We start from the raw sequence: 17,067 nt of genomic DNA, 5'->3' as shown, positions 1-17,067 counted from the left end.
ATGTTTACGAACGGAGGCCCGTGCGCGGTAACCACTGCGCCATGCTGGCCGCGCTCTCGGGGCGCAGCCGTTCCCGCTCAGCGATGCCCGCAATCTGCCTTCCGCAGCCCCGTCCCTTGTGCCCCGAGCGGGTGGGCATCAGCTTTAACCCACCTGGACCTGGCTGTGCGGGTCAGGAAGCCGAGGCCTTCGGGGGACAGTCACTGCGCCCCTCACCGCCCCCAGTCCTCCAGGTTATAGGATGGGAGGAGGGATGACCCCGCGGGCCCTAGGACCCCTGGGGGGACACTCAGGAGAGGGGGGCCAGCGCTGAGGGAAGGGGCTGGAGGGCCCGGGTCACGACTAGAGGGTCCGATTTTACTTAAGAACCAGTCCTGCCTGCAGGGTGGTTCCAAAGAGATCCATGATGAGGTCACAAAAAGGCCTGAAGGGCTGCCCCGGGGATAGGGGGGTCCTCAGAGCTGGAGGAGCCGGGTCTTGGGGACACACAGAGGAAAGGGTGTTCACATGGCTGACAGCAGCCCTGGGTGGGGGGCTGTCTCCTAAAGGCGCTTCAAGGCCTTTCTCAGCTTCTCCCATTGAGGGGGGAGCAGGCTGGGGAGGATCCCAGGACAGACACCCAGGCCTCTGCACCACCCCAGCCCTCCCCAGTTCACCGAACCCCGTCATAAATCCGAGAGCTGGCACTGAGTCCAGGAGCAAATCCGGGGCACAGTCCTCAGCTGAGGGGGGCGCACCCAGAGAGGACAGCACTTCCACACTTGGAGATTTCAGCTGGGCTCTACCTGGGGCCGCCCCAGAGCCCCCCTCCCTTCCACTGGCGGGGGTGGGGGTGAGGGGGCTGTCACTCCCAAAGCCTACCAGCTCTCCCACTTGGGAAATAAAGAACAACCTCTTTCAGCCCTTGGCAGTCCCCTCCTCTGTCTCTTGCTTCAGCCGTGTTTGGACAGAACACACCTAGAGACGCCCCCTCTTCCCCCTCAGACCACCTCCAACCTCTTTCCTGTCACCACCTTCAGTACCATTCCAGATCAGCCAACACCATTCCAGACCAGCCAACACCCTTCGAGACCAGCCAAGACCATCCCAGACCAGCCAACACCATCCCAGACCAGCCAACACCATTCCAGACCCGCCAACACCATTCCAGACCGGCCAACACCATTCCAGACCGGCCAACACCATTCCAGACCGGCCAACACCATCCCAGACCAGCCAACACCATCCCAGACCAGCCAACGCCATCCCAGACCAGCCAACGCCATTCCAGACCAGCCAACGCCCTTCCAGACCGGCCAACACCCTTCCAGACCGGCCAACACCCTTCCAGACCAACCAACACCATTCCAGACCAGCCAACACCATTTTTTGAGCTCATCTCCTTATTGCCGAGCAACCATGAGCTCCCAAATTCCTCACTTCGCCCAGCCAGGTGGAGGCCCCAGCAACCACGTGTCCCCCTGCGTCCTCGGGCGCCCTCACCTACCTCTCTCTGGGCGTCTGCTTCCACCTCCACGTGGGGCTCTGGTGGGCGAGGGCCACTCCTTCCCCGAGTCCCCAGAGGAGGAGCTGCGGGCGCCCAGCGTCTCTTGAAGAGGAAAACCAGGGGACGGCCGTGCCCTCCTCCAGGCCCTGCAGGGCCTTCCCACAGCGAATGGGGCAGCACGCCGGCCGCCATGGGAGCCGCCATGGGCGCCGCCAGGGCCCTGGGAAGAGCCTGACCCAGGCCCCGAGGGTCTGCAGGCCGACTTCCGGGAGAACCACTTCCTGGGCGAGGAGGTGAAGCTCATCAGGAAGATGGGCCACACCTGACCCCCCTCCCGCTGCCGCCCCCAGGCCGGGCCAGGCCAGTATCTCTTCCAAAGGCTCAACCTCAAGCGCAACTTGGAGGCCAGAGGCCTTTGAGGGGTCCCTGTGCACCCCCCTGGGTGTCTCCCTTCTGCCTGAGCCGCTCTCTGCAACCACTAGGCAGCCTTCTAATCACTCCCGAGCCCCGGCCCCATGACTTGGAGCAAATGCAACAATAAAGCTTTTTGCAGCCAAACAAAAAGAGGAAAGTAACAACCGCTTAGCTCCAAATTTCCTGGGACCCTGGGACTTAATGTTGAAAACGGTTGACAGTTTAGAGGAGATTATTTGGCTTCACGTTCGGGGTGAACAGATGTTTTTGAATATCTTCTTCTCCGTGTGCCAAGCGCCATGCGAAGCCCACAGTCTCCTATCGTCAGCGGCCCTGAGGAATGGGTATCGGTTTCCCTGCCGAAGCAATCCGGCACTGAGCTTGCGGCAATGAAACGGCAGGCACCGATCACACAGCCCGAAGGGACAGAGGCAGGATCGTAAGACAGCCCTTGACTTCAATCGTGGTGGAGTGAATTTCCATCATTAAGAAGCGGTGCTCGCGTCGGAGGCACTTATACTAACGTTGGAACGATACAGAGAAGGTGAGCATGGCCCCTGTGCAAGGCTGACACGCAAATGCGTGAGGCGTTCCCTATATCTTTTTAAAATCCAGAGGGGGGGAAAAAAGGAAAAATAAATGTATGAAGTGCCTGGCTGGTGTGGCTCAGTGGTTGAGCGTCAACCTATGAACCAGGAGGTCACAGTTCGATTCCCGGTCAGGGCCCATGCCCGGGTAGCAAGCTGGATCCCCAGTCGGGGTTGTGCAGGAGGCAGCCAGGCAGTGATTGGTGACTCTTCTGAAATCTGCCCGTGGCCCGGGTTCTAAATCCATAAAGCGGCTCTTCCTGGGCTCCTGGGAGAGGCAACACTGTCTTTTTTTACTTCCTGGAGAACAGCTAGAGCAAGCACTGCTTCTAGAAACTATTCAGTCAGCTCATCTGGGCAGAGGCCTGCCGGAGACAGCGGGGAGGGCTCCTGTGTGCGGAGAGCTGACTGACAGGACTTCTGGAAGCTCAACCTGGGCCCGCCTACCTCCACCCACGCCACCACCACGCATGCAAACCCAGAGGTGAGTGACCTGCAGCTGGAGTCCGTGCAAGACACAGGAACACAGAGAAAGGAGGTGATGGCACCTCCTAGAAAAGCAGTTTCATTCCCAAGAGCCTTCTAGGCAGCCAAACCCCACGCTTGTCCACTTCCCTCATCACGCTCTGGAGGTCACGAGCCTTGAGACCTGGCTACGTCACCGTGTCACCCTCAGACACTGACACAAACACTTGCTCACAACCCCAGAAAGACACTTCTAAGAAGGCTTTCCAGTGCCCCAGCATGGCTGAGCTGGCTGGGAAAAAAAACACGGTTTCAGGGCTTGGGGTCAGGGAGCCAAGTGTGGGGACTCCAGTTCCCCGTGACCTTGAGCATTGACCTTGAGCATTGACAGTTCTTTGCAGCCTGGCGAGGGCCAGGGTGGAGAGCAGGTGGGCCCCGCCTGGACATGGAAGGATGGATGACAAAGGCAGCAGGGGAAGGGGAGGGCTCCTGGCCAGGTGCCTCCCCTCCTACAAAACAGTCCCTTGTCAGTCTGGCCTCCACCCAACGTTGCCTCACTTCCTTTCGCTCCCCTGCCCGCCCTCCCCAAGTCCCGCGCCAGCCACACCAGACTCCCCCCTGCCCCCCCCCCCCCCCCGAACATCTGCGTAACTTCCTCTACTCGTCCTGGAATGTTCTGCCCCATCTCTGCTCCCTGGAATCCTACCCAGCCTCCAGGCCCATCTCAAACACCACGGCATCCATAAAGGCTCGCAGACCCCTCCCACAGCGTATCACCTGCGAACGGACGTCTAGGATGGTTCCTCTCACCCCAACAGGCTCCTGCAAGTGACACTGTCCAGCCTACAGTCCCCTCTGAAGGGGCAGCTCCAAGGACACCCTGAGGCCCACTCCCTCCCCCAGCACAGCTGATGGGCCCTAAATGGCCAATCTGTTGCCTGACAGGGGCCGATGGAGCGGGGTCTGGTGTGCAAGGGTGAGCTGAAACTACCAACACTCCCTCTCTAGATTGGCGCTATCCGAATGAAATTTTTTTTAATATATATTTTATTGATATTTTACAGAGAGGAAGGGAGAGAGATAGAGAGTTACAAACATCGATGAGATCAGCTGCCTCCTGCATACCTCCCACTGGGGATGTGCCCGCAATCAGGGTACATGCCCTTGACCGGAATCGAACCTGGGACCTTTCAGTCCCCAGGCCGACGCTCTATCCACTGAGCCAGGCCAGCTAGGGCTCCACAAGAAATTTAACATGAAAGCACATGCAGAATTTTAAATTTCCCAGTTGCCATTTTAAAATTTTGATTGATTGATTGGAGAGAGAGAGGGAGGAGAGAGAGAAGCATCAATTTGTTGTTCCACCCATCCATTCACTGGTTTCTTTCCGTATGTGCCCTGACCACAGATTGAACCAAGACCTTGGCGAATCAGGAGGACGCTCCCCCCAAGTGAGCATCCCACCAGGGCTCCCCGTGGCCATTTGTAAGAAAGTAAAAGAGAAAACAGGTAAAATTAATTTTAATACCATTTTTATTAACCCAAACAGAGCCAAATAGTGCCACTTAAACATGTAATCAATATAAAAATTATTAATGAGACATCTTGCTTTTTTTTTTTTTGGTACCAAATCCTTGAAATCCAGTGAATATTTGACAGCATATCTCCAATTGGACACCACATTTTTATTGGGAATTCTTGATCTGTTTTTAGATTTGATCATCTTGACAGTCGAAAAAGGAGATTTACATAACCAGGTTGTTCCAAACATTCTTGAATTATTTTCAATAACTGAATCAAACAGCAGTTGTGCTTTTTAAAATTTATATTAATTAAAACGTAGTTCTTCCGTTGCACAATTTCTGCTAGTTACAAGGCCTTAGTAGCCCCAGTGGCTAAGTGGCTGCTGCCCAGGACAGCACAGGGCTGGAGAGTGTCAGAAAATTGTGCATCTAAACACCAGCAAGCCTGTGCAGACAACTTCCCACGTTCACCTCCAGACAGCACGCATCCTTTGCTCTGCAGACCTGCCTAACAAGTACCTGTCAGATTGAGGCGCCTCACACCTAACCTGTGCAAAACTGTGCCCCGAGGGGCTCACCCCCGCCCCCCAAACCAGCCAGGCCAGCTGTCCCCATCTCGGTGAACAGCAAGTCTTCCTTCCCAGGCCAAAACCTTGGTGCTCTCCTTGACTCCTCTCTCTCTCTCTACTTCATGTCTGGCCTGGCAATAGATCCTGGCAGTCTTTCCTAAAAAGCATTTCCAAAATCCCACCGCTTCTGGCCACCACCCGAAGCCACGCCCCGTCACCTCCTCGGATTCCTGCTAGCGCCTCCCGACTGGTCTCGCGCTGCGGGCCCTGCCCCTGCGGCCGGTTCGCCAGCCGGACCGCTGCTTTTCAACGAGGTCAGACGAGTCCTCCCTCCGCTCCGAGCCCCGCCGGGCTTCCCTGGTCACGCAGGAGAGAAGCCCAAGTCCTCGCTGGGGCCCATGCGGCGCTCCCACACCTGACCCGGCCCGCTCCATCGCTTAGACGCCTCCTCCACGCTGGCCTCCTGGCTTTTTTCTGGAACAAAGTAGGTCCCCAGACATCTCTGCAAGGCTGGTTCACTCGATTCCCTGGGCCTTTCCTCAAAACTCACTGTCGCCTTCTCAGCGAGGCTTCCCCGGTCACCCCTGTCCAAAACCTCCCCTCCCCTAAACGCGCATCTCAGAGCTCCCGTCCCTGCGCGCTCTCTCTCTCTCTCTCTCTCTCTCTCTCTCTCTCTCTCTCTCTCTCTCTCTCCTTATTACCACGTAACGTATTATTTTATGTCTGTTCTGCCTCTTCTATTGCAACATAAGCTCCCGGAGGGCAGCGGCGTTGTGTGTGTTTTTGCCGCTCCTCCCCCAGCGCCTAGAATCGTGCCTGGGACCTTAGACAGCACATATTCTAAATCTGAACCAAGGGATGAACGAGTGGCTTCCGGGCGGGGAGAAGAGCTGCAGCAAAGCCAGGGCGGCTGCTGTCCTCTGCGGGGGCCGGAGCCCCAGGGTGCGGGGGTGGCGTGGTCCGGGGGGGCCCTGACGCCTCCCGCACTGGACCAACCGCAGCGCCCGGGGCGGGAGCAGGAGCGGGAGCGGGGCTCCCCGTCGGTCCCCTCCCGAGAGGCCAGGAGAGGAGACAGGCAGGTGCTGCCCCCGCTGCACCGGCCCCGGGTCCGGGACACCCGGGAGGCACGAACGTCAACTGCGAGAAGCTGATGGCGATCTTCAAACGCAGGGGGAGATGGGGATGGGTTTGTTTTGCGGATCCTAAATGGCGAGGGCCCCGCGGCTGAGCGCGGAGGGCGGGCCCGGCTTTGTCCGGGGAGGAGGAGCGCGCGTCACATGACTGCCGGTTCCCCCGGACCCCCTCGGGGCCCGCACCCCCTCCAGTCCCCCGACCTCGCGGGATCCGCCATCCCCGGAACGGGGCTATGGGGCCGGGCGATGGGCGCGAGGCTGGGGGGGGGCGGCCGAGGCCTTGCGCTCCGAGCCGGGCGGGGGGATCCGGGCGCGCAATCTCCGGAGCTGGGGGAGCCGGGCGCGCGGCCTCGGGGGCGGGGGCTGCCCAGGGCGGCGGGGGCGCTGGCCCGGTGCGCGCGCCCGGGCGGTGCTCACAAAGGAGCGCCCTTCCCCGCGCGCCCGCGCCGCCCCGTGTCCCCAGCTCCCCCGCCCGGCGGCGGCCCCGCGGCTGCCCTTCATCTCTTTATTTTGGTGGAGGAGGGCGGGGCCTCGGTCCTGGGGACAAGGATCTTTCCAGGAAGTTTGTGCCTATTAATATTTCAGCTCCTGGCAGCTGCTTCCCGCGCTGGGGGAGGGGCGCGGCCAAGTTCAACGCTGCGGGCGCGGAGCTGCGGGGCCCGAGGCCTCCCGGGCGCGTCCCCTCCGCGCGAGGCGGGCAGCTGCCCTCCGGAGCGGTGCCCTCGGGGGGAGAGGCGGGCCCTGCGGCTGCAGCGAAGCCCAGAGCGAGGGTGCCAGAGCCAGGCTTCCCGGAGCGGGGGCGACGGAGGGCGCGGGGCCACCGGGTGTCGGCGATCAGCGGGCGGGGAGGGAGGAAGGGCTGGGAGCACCCAGGCTCGGCAGGCGCAGCCCCGCGAGCATCCGCCCTCCCGGGAGCCGGCGAGGGGGGCCCAGAGCCCCGAGGATGCCAGGACGCGCCTTCTGACCTTGGTTCGGTTGCACTAGGGGCGGGCGCTGCTGCGGAAATGTGACCCTTTCGAGCTCCCGGGCCCCTTGCAAGGTTATCGTGTAGCTGAGATGGTAACCTGCTCGAGGTCACGGTGCTGCTGCCCGCAGCGTAGCCCCGGGTTTTTCTTAAAAAAATATATATTTTATTGATTTTTTACAGAGAAGAAGGGAGAGGGATAGAGAGTTAGAAACATCCATCAGCTGCCTCCTGCACACCTCCCACTGGGGAGGAGCCCGCAACCAAGGTACATGCGCTTGACCGGAATCGAACCTGGGACCCCTTGGTCCACAGGCGGATGCTCCATCCACAGAGCCAAACCGGTCAGGGCTCGGTCCCCGGTTTTGACTTCTGTTGCAAGGAGTCAATGCAAGTGTCAGCGCGGGAACCCTGGGGCCGCCTCGGAGCTTGTCAGGTTTTCCTAACCCCCTTCACTCACCCCCAGGAGCCTGCTCAGGCTTCTAGACAATCGCACCTCACAAGCACCAATCATTTTGCCAAAGAAAATGTCTTTTTAACACCCCCAGGGGCTCATTCAAAGGGTTAGCATAGCGACCTCCAGAGAGAGGGCTCCCGACCAGGGTCCTTCAAAAGCTCAGGAACTGTCCCCAGGGTAGATGTAAGTCCTCAAACACAGCATCATCGCACTCTCTTCAGGTCGCCCGAGGACACTGGGGACCTCCCTGCTCAGGACAGCCTGCCAGCTCTGCCCTGGGACTGCTGGGAGCTCACTGACCCCGAGGCCCAGACTTGGGCAAAGGGAAAGTTTGTCTCGTGAACCTTCTCACTCTGGTCTCCAGGTCCCCTCCCCTTCCTCTCTCTGACCCCGCTCCCCAGCCTTGTCTGTTTCTCCCAGGGGGCCAGAGCGGAGGATATGCCAGAGCCAGGCATGTTAAGGTAGGACTTGCTGAGTAAAGAGAGTCTTCCCTGACCCCCATCTCCTAGGAAAAGCACTCCCAGGAAAGCCCTCATGCAGGTGAGGAGAGCTGGCTGCCGCCTCCATGCTGTCCTCTTGGGTTGCCAGGCTTGGTGATCCAGGGGAGGGAGGGGAGCCCTCTGCTGGTTGCAGTCAGCAGGGGAGGCCTTGGGGAGGCCTCAGTCCTCCAGCATGGCCGCCTCCTGGGAGCTTTCTCTCCCAGCCTGCCTCAGCTCCAAAGGGCCCCGCTTCTGTTTGCATTCACGTTGCCGAGGTTCCTGGGAGCAGGGTCCCTGAACCAAACGTCTTCTCCCCCGCCTGGGTGGGCCAGGCCCTGCCAGCTGCCTTCACTTGTGGCTGCAGAAAGCCTGCCAGGCTGCCTTGTGCCAGGGAGGGCCTGGAACAATGACTCTGGCATCAGCTATTTTAATGCAGAGTGAGGCGCACAGTCCTCGCTAAAAATAAACACAAAGGGAAACCCCAGCTGTTTTAAAACCTCCTTCGGGGCTCCTTTGCCTTCCCCTTGCAACTTGGGAGCTGCGTCTCCTACGGGGCCCACCCGTGTCCCGTGGACTCGCAGCCCAGGCTTGATCACGGCTGAAACAGAGTCAGAGGGAACAGAGGCAAGAAAAGGAAGAAGACCCAGCAGCCATTTCTTTGAGTGCAATTTCTATTAAACAGAAGGATGGCACCACTTCAAGACATAACTAAAAAGGACCTTCGGGCCCGGCTGGCGTGGCTCAGGGGTTGAGTGTTGACCTATGAACCAGGAGGTCATGGTTCGATTCCTGATCAGGGTACATACCCGGGGTTGCAGGCTTGGTCCCCAGTAGGGGGTGTGCAGGAGGCAGCGATCCATGATTCTCTCATCATTGATGTTTCTCCCTCTCCCTTCCTCTTTGAAATCAATAAAAAGGACCTTGGGGTGATGAGACCTCTTTCTGCCACGTGTCCCCCTCCCTGCTCTCCATCCCGCCCTCCAAGGGAGAACGGATGCTTGCAAAGCACCTGCCTAGGACCGGGCCAGCAGGCAGGCCCGCTGCTGGGAGGGAACACATCTGAGTGCCTTTGTGCTCCTGGGACATCACTGCTTCCCTTTTGAGAAGGGAAGCAAGGGTGGCAGACGCCCCGGGGGTACCTACTATTAAATTAATTAAACAAGGGGCCCACTAGACTGACACATGGGCCAGGCCCACACAAGCAAACCAAAATCTGAGCCTGTAAATGCTTCAGGATTATGAAATCAAACCCATAAAGACAACTCATCACAGACAGCCATTGAGGCTTCTAGCTAGAGCCACGCAAATCATTTCCGTTCTTTGCTTCTGCACTTCCTCTGTGTTAATCTTTCCCTGGCTCCTGGCGGGCCACTGCCCCGTTCAGAGGGACATTCGCTCAAATAAACTCTTAAAATGTGTAATTTGCCTCGGTTTATTTTATTTTTTAAAAAATATGTTTTTATTGATTTCAAAGAGGAAGAGAGAGGGATAGATAGAAACATTGATGAGAGAGAATCACTGATTGGCTGCCTCTTGCACACTGGCAGGCATGTGCCCTTGACCTTAATCGAACCCGGGTCCCTTGAGTCTGCAGGCCAAAGCTCTATCCACTGAACCAAATCGGCAAGGGCTGTTCTCTTTTTAGCACCATCTAGACTTACATCTATGACCCCTCTTATGTCTGGGAACCGATCCTTATCCGCAAGGGGTCCTTTGCAACTATCAGGTACACCCCGAGTCAGCTCCCCCAGATTCCATGCCGGCCCGTGGCCCTGCATCCATCTGCACCCGGGACGCCTGCCGGCTGGTTGGCCAGATTCCCCTTCACCGCGAGGCGGAGGGAAGGGCCGCTCAGGGTGTGTCAGGCTGTTCTGAGTGCGAACAGGCATCGCAGGTGGGACTTAGAGGGCTGGATCCCACCCTCAAATGCCTGTAATTTTAAAATGCAGTGATCAGGCTGTTCGTAGGATGCACCTGTGCCCGGAGCTGCCGCGGGCGGGCTCCCGGGAGCCTCAGCACCGCGCTGTGTGCCAGGCAGTGTGCCCTCTCCGTTCACAGGGGACTGGGGCATAGAGAGGGCCAGCACCTGCCCCGAGGTCACACAGCCTCTCAGCTGGGTTCTCCACCTGGTGGCACCTGGAGGTCGGGGTTTACACAGGGCTGCTCCATGGCCCCCCGGAGACACACACTCACACATCCCGGCGCCTCCGCCCGCAGGACCACAGCTCCCACGCGAGCAGCGGGAGGTGGCGGGTCGGGGCTCCCCACCCCCAGCCGGGTGTCGGCGGCCTGGGAGCAGGAGGCCGAGGGGACGGGCGGGCGGGACGGGCGCCCTCTGGTGGCCGCTGCGCGCAAAGGCCGGGAGCGCGGTGTCCCCGGGTTCGCAGCCGGGAGGGGGCGACAGCGACCGGGGACCCCTGCTCGCGGGGCGCCGGGACCTCGCGCCGCGGTTTTTCCCCCACAGAAAGGAAGCTCACTGCTAGTGAAGCCGACCTTCTGCAGAATCAATACCATCGACAGGGGCACCGAGTGGGTTCACCGAGGGAGAAGCGCCCTCCCGCCCCCAGCCCCGCGGGAGCAGCGACGGAGCCGCGCGGGGAGGAAGCGGGGGCTGTTGTGGCGGCGGCCGCGGGGCCCCACCCGGGCGCGGGCGGATGGAGGGGGCGGCGAGGACGAACCGCGGAGGCCCCGCCCCTCTTTGTCCGCGGGCGACGCCCTGCCCGGGCCGCCGGGTGCCAGCCCCGCCGGGAACACCCGCCCCCGGAGGGGAGGGGCCTGGCTCCAGGTCCCCCACACATCCAGGACCGGACCCAGAGCGCGCCCCTTCCTCCTCCTCCCCCCCCCACCCCGGCCTCCTCCACCGGCGCGGGCGGAGGCGCAGAGGTCAGGGGGGCGCAGTGGCTGGAGAACCCCAGCACCCTGAGTTTTAAAAGCGCCCCTCTTTGCAGAGGCCGGTCAGAGGCGCCGCCTTCTGCGGTGGAATCAGAACAGAAAGGGTGTTGGCTGCGGCGCAGGTGCTGGCCCGAGGCTCAGGCACCCGCCTTGGAGGGTCAGCGGCCGCCCCGGCGGGGGGTGGGGGGGGGGTGGGCCTGCCTCGCCTTGCAGCCCAGGGCGGGAGCGGGACAGACACAGCGCTCCCGGGAGCAGCAGGAGGTGGCGGGTCAAGGAGTGGGGGTCTCCCTAGGGAGAGAAATGGGGGCGCCCCTCGGCGTTCTCCAGAACCTGGCCCGTGGTAGGTGCTCCATCGATAAATACCTACTCTGAGTTGCAGGACGGAGGTGCGACCTGAGCCGGGCGGGCGCTGGCTGAGCCGACAGGGGTGGAACGATGGGAGGGGGTTGTCCTGAGCCTGGCAGGAGCCGGGGTGGGGGTGGGGGTGACAGGGTAGCAAGGCTCCAGACTGGGTCTCCGTGGAGAGAAGGGTGGCCGGGCAGGGACGAGGTGGAGGGCAGTCCGAGGCCTGGCGTAGGGTCCCCGAGGGCAGTGGGGCCCGAGCGTGGCCCCCCAGGCGGGCGAGGCGGCGGAAGGAGCGTCCCTGCGTGCGGAGTGTTTACTGCACGGAGCCGAGCCCTGCGCCGCAGCACCTGTTGGCCCAGGCGGGCGGCCCCGCTGCTCCCCGGCGCCCCCTAGAGGCTGAGGATGGTGGCGTGGGGAGGGCTGCAGCCACAGCCCCAGCTGTCAGCTGTTTCGTGTACCTTTTGTCTTAAAACTTAAAAAGGCGAACAGTAAGGGTTTGTACAAGGAAAGGCCTCCTCCCCCTTCTTTCCCCCCCTCCGTCCCCAGAGGAGGGTGTCCTGACCAGCACCCCTCCCCCATACACTATTTTATTTTTCCCCCCCCATACATTTTTAAAACTGTGTGAATAATAGGCCAGGTTTGGGTCTGTTTCTTTTCGTGACGAACCACACTGTAACTGGTGCTCTTTAACGTGCCTGTTGGAGACGCTCCCCGTCCAGCAGGCTCGTAACGCACATCCCGTAAGACCCCATCGCGCCCGTGTTCGCCATCTGGACGGCCATGGGGGTTGCTGCATTCCGCTGTTGTCATCAGGCCCAGAAGTGCCCAATAGATGGCGCCAAAGTCTGCAGAGCCCGCGTTTCTGACAGCGGTTCTCAACCTTCTGGCCCTTTAAATACAGTTCCTCATGCTGTGACCCAACCATAACATTATTTTCGCGGCTACTTCATCACTGTCATGTTGCTACTGTGATGAATCGTCATGGAAATATCTGATATGCAGGATGGTCTTAGGCGACCCCTGTGAAAGGGTCGTTCGACGGCCAAAGGGGTCGCGACCCACAGGTTGAGAACCGCTGTGGGCAGCCATGCATGGTTCTGCAGAGAGCCAAGGTGGGGACAGCCCAGGGAGGGGCTGCTTTCTGCTAATTCACACGAGTTCGCCAAGTGCCTGCAGCGGCCGGAGTGGGGGAGCCACAGGTGGACAGACCCAGGCCTCGCTAACACTGCCCAGGGCCCCTCCACATCAGGTGGGGTGACCTCGGTATAAACTGCAGCCCGGCCGGGCTCTGCGAACTGCCCCTCGGACAGGTCTCGTCACTGTCAGCACTGTCTCCCAATGTATCCTGAATCCCACCCCATCTTTACTGCACCCCCTAGTTCCAGCCCCCTCACCTGGGCAGTTCACCTGCGCCACCGCCTGGCCTCCTGCTCCCGCCTCCCCACTCTCCCCAGAGCAACCAGGACATCTTTTGAAACGTAAGCCAGGCTTGGGGGCGGGGGGGGGAGAGGATGGGGGTTAATGGGGGGGGGGTAAGGACACATTTGTAATACCTTAACTAATAAAGAATTAAAAAAAATAAAAAAAATAAAAACTGCTTAAAAAAGAAAAAAAAGAAACGTAAGCCAGACTGTGTCACTCCTGGGCGTAAGGCCTTCCCGCCAGGACTCCCACTGCACCTGGCCTAGAACCCAAGCCCCTTGCCCCCGCCTTGTCCCTGCTTGCTTCTCTGTCCTCGGCCCCACGCCCCTGCCCAGCTCCCTTCTAGCTCATGGGCATCTTCACACACCATCAACAGGGCCCCTCCCCCCGGGGGGGGGAGGAGGCTTCTGCAGGCGCTGTCCCCTCCCGGAGGCTCCAGCCCCACATCTGCACAGGACGGGGCGGGGGATCATCATTCAGGCCTCAGACAAACCCCCTTCGGAAAAGCCTTTCTTGATCTTGACCTCGCAGCGGAGCGACTGGCCCAGCTGTGACTGCCTTCACCGCTTTCATGATCGGACAAGATTTCCTCCTGGTTTACGGGGTGTTTCTGGTGGCCTCGGGGCTCCATGTCCCCAGACCACCAGCGTCTGACACTGGGAGAGCAGGTGACAAGGAGCTGTTCACTGGATGCTGCAGAGGCCCTGGTTGGGTGCCTGGGGGCAGCACCGAGGCTGAGGGCGAGACGCCACTGTGCTCTGTGCACGCAGCCCCTCCCCTCCCAGCTGGGGGCGGGGGTCTGAAGGAGGCCAGCTTATCTCCAGCACCTCTCCCCTCCCAGGGCCAAAGTCCACTCCGCTTCCGGTTCTGGGGAGATGCCACCCCTTTAGGGAACCACCTGCTCCCAGTTCACCTTCCGGGGAGCTGGAGGAGGGGGGTGGGTTGCAGGGGAGGTGAGCGGCGCGCACTGGCCTCTTGGTTCGTCTGTGACAACAGGGTGCAAGCCGAGAAAAACGCCCGTGTGTCCAAAGCTTGCATCCAGGTTCCCAGGGGGCCCACGTGTCCCCCACCCTCGCCATGGGCCATGGGTCCAGAGCCACGTCAGGAGCCTCCATCTTCTGGATCCTCTAGCCCCGTGGTCGGCAAACTGCGGCTCTCGAGCCACATGCGGCTCTTTGGCCCCTTGAGTGTGGCTCTTCCTAAGCCTTAGGAGTACCCTAGTTAATAACAGTGCACCTACCTATATAGTTTCAATTTAAAAAATATGGCTCTCAAAAGAAATTTCAATCGTTGTACTGTTGATATTTGGCTCTGTTGACTAATGAGTTTGCCGACCGCTGCTCTAACCTGATAACACTGCTTACTACCCACTGGTTGCCAAAGGCGTTTTACACACACAACCTCATTCAGCCTGCCAAGAGGATTACAAAAGAGGAAGCCCATAAACCAGGGGTGGAGAGGGCTGCACCCAGAATCCAGGCCACACTGGCCCACAGCAGACAGATGGGGGCAGCGCAGGAAGGGGGTGGGGGTGGGGGGGGCGGGTAGCCCAGAGGTGCACAGGAGACCAGGAGAGGGGGCTGGAGGCCGAGTGAGCAGAGGCTTTTGAGAAGGAAGCAGCGACCAGGGTCAAGTGGTGCAGGGCGGCCAGGGCACAAAGGAGCCCGGGGCTTTACCCAGAGGCAGCTGGTGACCTCCGGAGGGGCAGACGCCAGCCTGGTGTTGAGAGGGACACAGGAGCCCACTCGCGCTCAGGGGACGTGAGCTTTTTGCCTTTAAGGTGAAACTGGCTCCTGCTCCCGTGGCCAGGAAGAGGACCTAGATGATGCGGGAGGACGTGGGAGGACCCTGGGCGATGGGGAGGGATGCAAAGCGGAGGCCAGGGCTTCCTCCCCTGCTGGTAGGAGGCGAGCTCACCTGCTGGAGGTGGGGTCAAGGGTGCTAGGAATGCAGGGCCTGGACTAGGACTCTGGAGAAGGGGCGGAGAGGCTCCCCAGCAGCCTTTTCGGCCGCGTCTAAGCAGGTCCCACGCAGGTCCCAGGCCGATGCTTTTCTCCTGCAAACCCTGTTATGGATGGAGGTGGCCGTCTCCACCAGGGCCGGTTCGAACCCTAACACATGGATCACGGAAGAAAACCGCTGCATAAAAGCCAACAAAAACCTGGCAAACAGACCAAAAGGGGGCCACAGGCCTGTATTTACGGTAGGAGAGCGCGATCGCACGGAAGCAGACACATCAAGGCCCCGCAGAAAGGACGGGAGGAAACCAGGAACTTCAACTGTTTCCAGGTAAGATGACTGGGTGGCTCCAGATCCAGGTCTGGTTCTGCTGCAAAATAAAACCACAATGAGACACCCCTTCACAACCATGATGACAGCGATAAAGACAACCACAACAGACAAATACAAGCACTGGAGGGGGTGTGGAGGAGCAGGAGCCCTTGGGCAGAATGTGAAATGGTGCCGCCACTGGGGGAAAGCATGTCTGCTTCTCAAGAAGTTAAGCGAGAATGATCACAGAGCCCAGTAATTCCACTCCCAGGTGTGTATATGCCCCAAGGGAATAGGAACAGGTATTCAAACAAACCCTTGTATTCAAACAGGTGCTCAGGCTGTTCCTAACAGCACTGTTCACAACAGCCAAGAGATGGAAGCAACCCGACCCAACGTCCCTCAACCAACGAATAAACAAACAGTGGTGCGCCCACAGGACGCCTTACCATTCAGTCACGAGCAGCAATGAAGGGCGGATAGATGCTGTAACTCGAATTAACCTTGAAAACATTACACCAAGTGAAAGAAGACACGTTGTGAGTCCGCATACAAGAACTATCCAGAAGAGGCAAATGCATGGAGACAGAAAAACAGATTAGTGGCTGCAAAAGGGATGGGAGGAGGGGGAATGAGAAGTGATTTTTAATGGTTCTGGGTGTTCTAAGGTGAAAAAGTTATATATATTCTTACTGATTTCAGAGAGGAAGGGAGAGGGAGAGGCAGAAACATCAATGATGAGAGAATCACTGATCGGCTGCCTTCTGCACACCCCACACTGGGGATTGAGCTCGCAACCCAGGCACGTGCCCTGACCGGGAATTGACCCTGAGCCACAATGGCCGGGCATGTTTTCTGTATTTTAAAATGTGCCTTAAAAATTTCTAATACAAGATACTGTAAACCAAGTAAAAGGACAACCTGATGTCTGGGCGGTGCGGCTCAGTGATTGAAGCGTCAACCTACGAACCAACAGGTCACAGGGTTTGATTCCTGGTCAGGGCACAAGCCCAGGTTTGAGCCCTGATCCCCAGTAGGGGGCGTGCAGGAGGCAGTCGATCAATGGTTCTCTCTTATCATTGATGTTTTTCTCTCCCTTCCCCTTCCTCTCTGGGAAAAAACAAAAAGGATTTTTCATGAAGTATGTATGACAAGCTAATAATTAAACTCATATGAAAGGTACAAAATAGTCAAGAAAAAGCATCAAAAGAACAGGGAAGATCTGCTTGTACCAAAATATATTTTAAAACTATAATTTAAAATGTAAAATTAACAGGTACATGGAACAGAATTCAGAAGCAATCTCATATATATGTGGAATTAAGCAACAGCCATAAAGAAAAAAATGGAATAAAACTGGTAACATAGTTTATAACCTCTATGACCAAACACAGTCTCTCTCTCTTTCTCTCTCTCTCTCACACACACACACACCACCATAAACAAAATTAACAGACTAGCAATAAAGTAGAAGAAAATACTTATATGTAATGTATGACTAGTATACAAACTGTTTTAAATGTTCATAAATCAATATAAAAGAGTCCCCAGTTGAAAAATGGGTCGAGGACACAAATAGGCAATTTATTGGAGAGGAACTACAAATGACCAATACAAATAGATGCTTAATCTTATCACTTATCAGGGAAACACACACAAAAAAAAACCCAACTACTTCACTTTTCACCCAGCAGATGGACCAGTTTAAGTTAGATAGTATCAGCTGTTGACAGGGCTGGACTGCACGGTCGATGAGAACTCATGCACAGAACTTAGGACCCAGCAATTCCACTCTTGGTACCTACTCCTGCAAGGCTCATGCAGATTTGCAGAAAGACATATGCAAGGGTGTTCACTGGGACACCACTTACAATAAAAAAACGGAAGTACTCAGCCGGTGGGGCTCAGCTGGTTGCATGTTGTCCCAGGCACCAGGAGGTCACCGGTTCCATTCCTGGATTCCTGGTCAGGGCACATGCCGGGGTTGTGGGCTCGAATCCCAGGAGGAGGCATGCAGGAGGCAGGCGATCCATGTTTCTTTCTCATGGATGTTCCTATCT

General features: G+C 58.3%; 1 long non-coding RNA gene and 1 other non-coding gene across 2 annotated transcripts; one reads left to right on the top strand and one right to left on the bottom strand.

Annotated features, from left to right (window-relative positions):
* The first annotated feature begins 2,395 nt into the window (after positions 1-2,395).
* On the top strand, positions 2,396-2,502 carry LOC118678986. Its single transcript, XR_004975082.1, has one exon. It is a non-coding gene; the product is annotated as a U6 spliceosomal RNA (small nuclear RNA).
* A 12,401-nt stretch (positions 2,503-14,903) lies between these two features.
* LOC118678771 lies at positions 14,904-17,049 on the bottom strand. Its single transcript, XR_004975014.1, has 2 exons — positions 15,457-17,049; positions 14,904-15,065 (listed from the first exon to the last, which is right to left on the bottom strand). It is a non-coding gene; the product is annotated as an uncharacterized LOC118678771 (long non-coding RNA).
* Positions 17,050-17,067: the final 18 nt, after the last annotated feature.

Source organism: Myotis myotis, unplaced genomic scaffold, assembly GCF_014108235.1.
Source record: "Myotis myotis isolate mMyoMyo1 unplaced genomic scaffold, mMyoMyo1.p scaffold_m19_p_21, whole genome shotgun sequence".
NCBI classification, from domain to species: domain Eukaryota; kingdom Metazoa; phylum Chordata; class Mammalia; order Chiroptera; family Vespertilionidae; genus Myotis; species Myotis myotis.
This window is presented reverse-complemented; position numbering and strand designations above follow the sequence as displayed.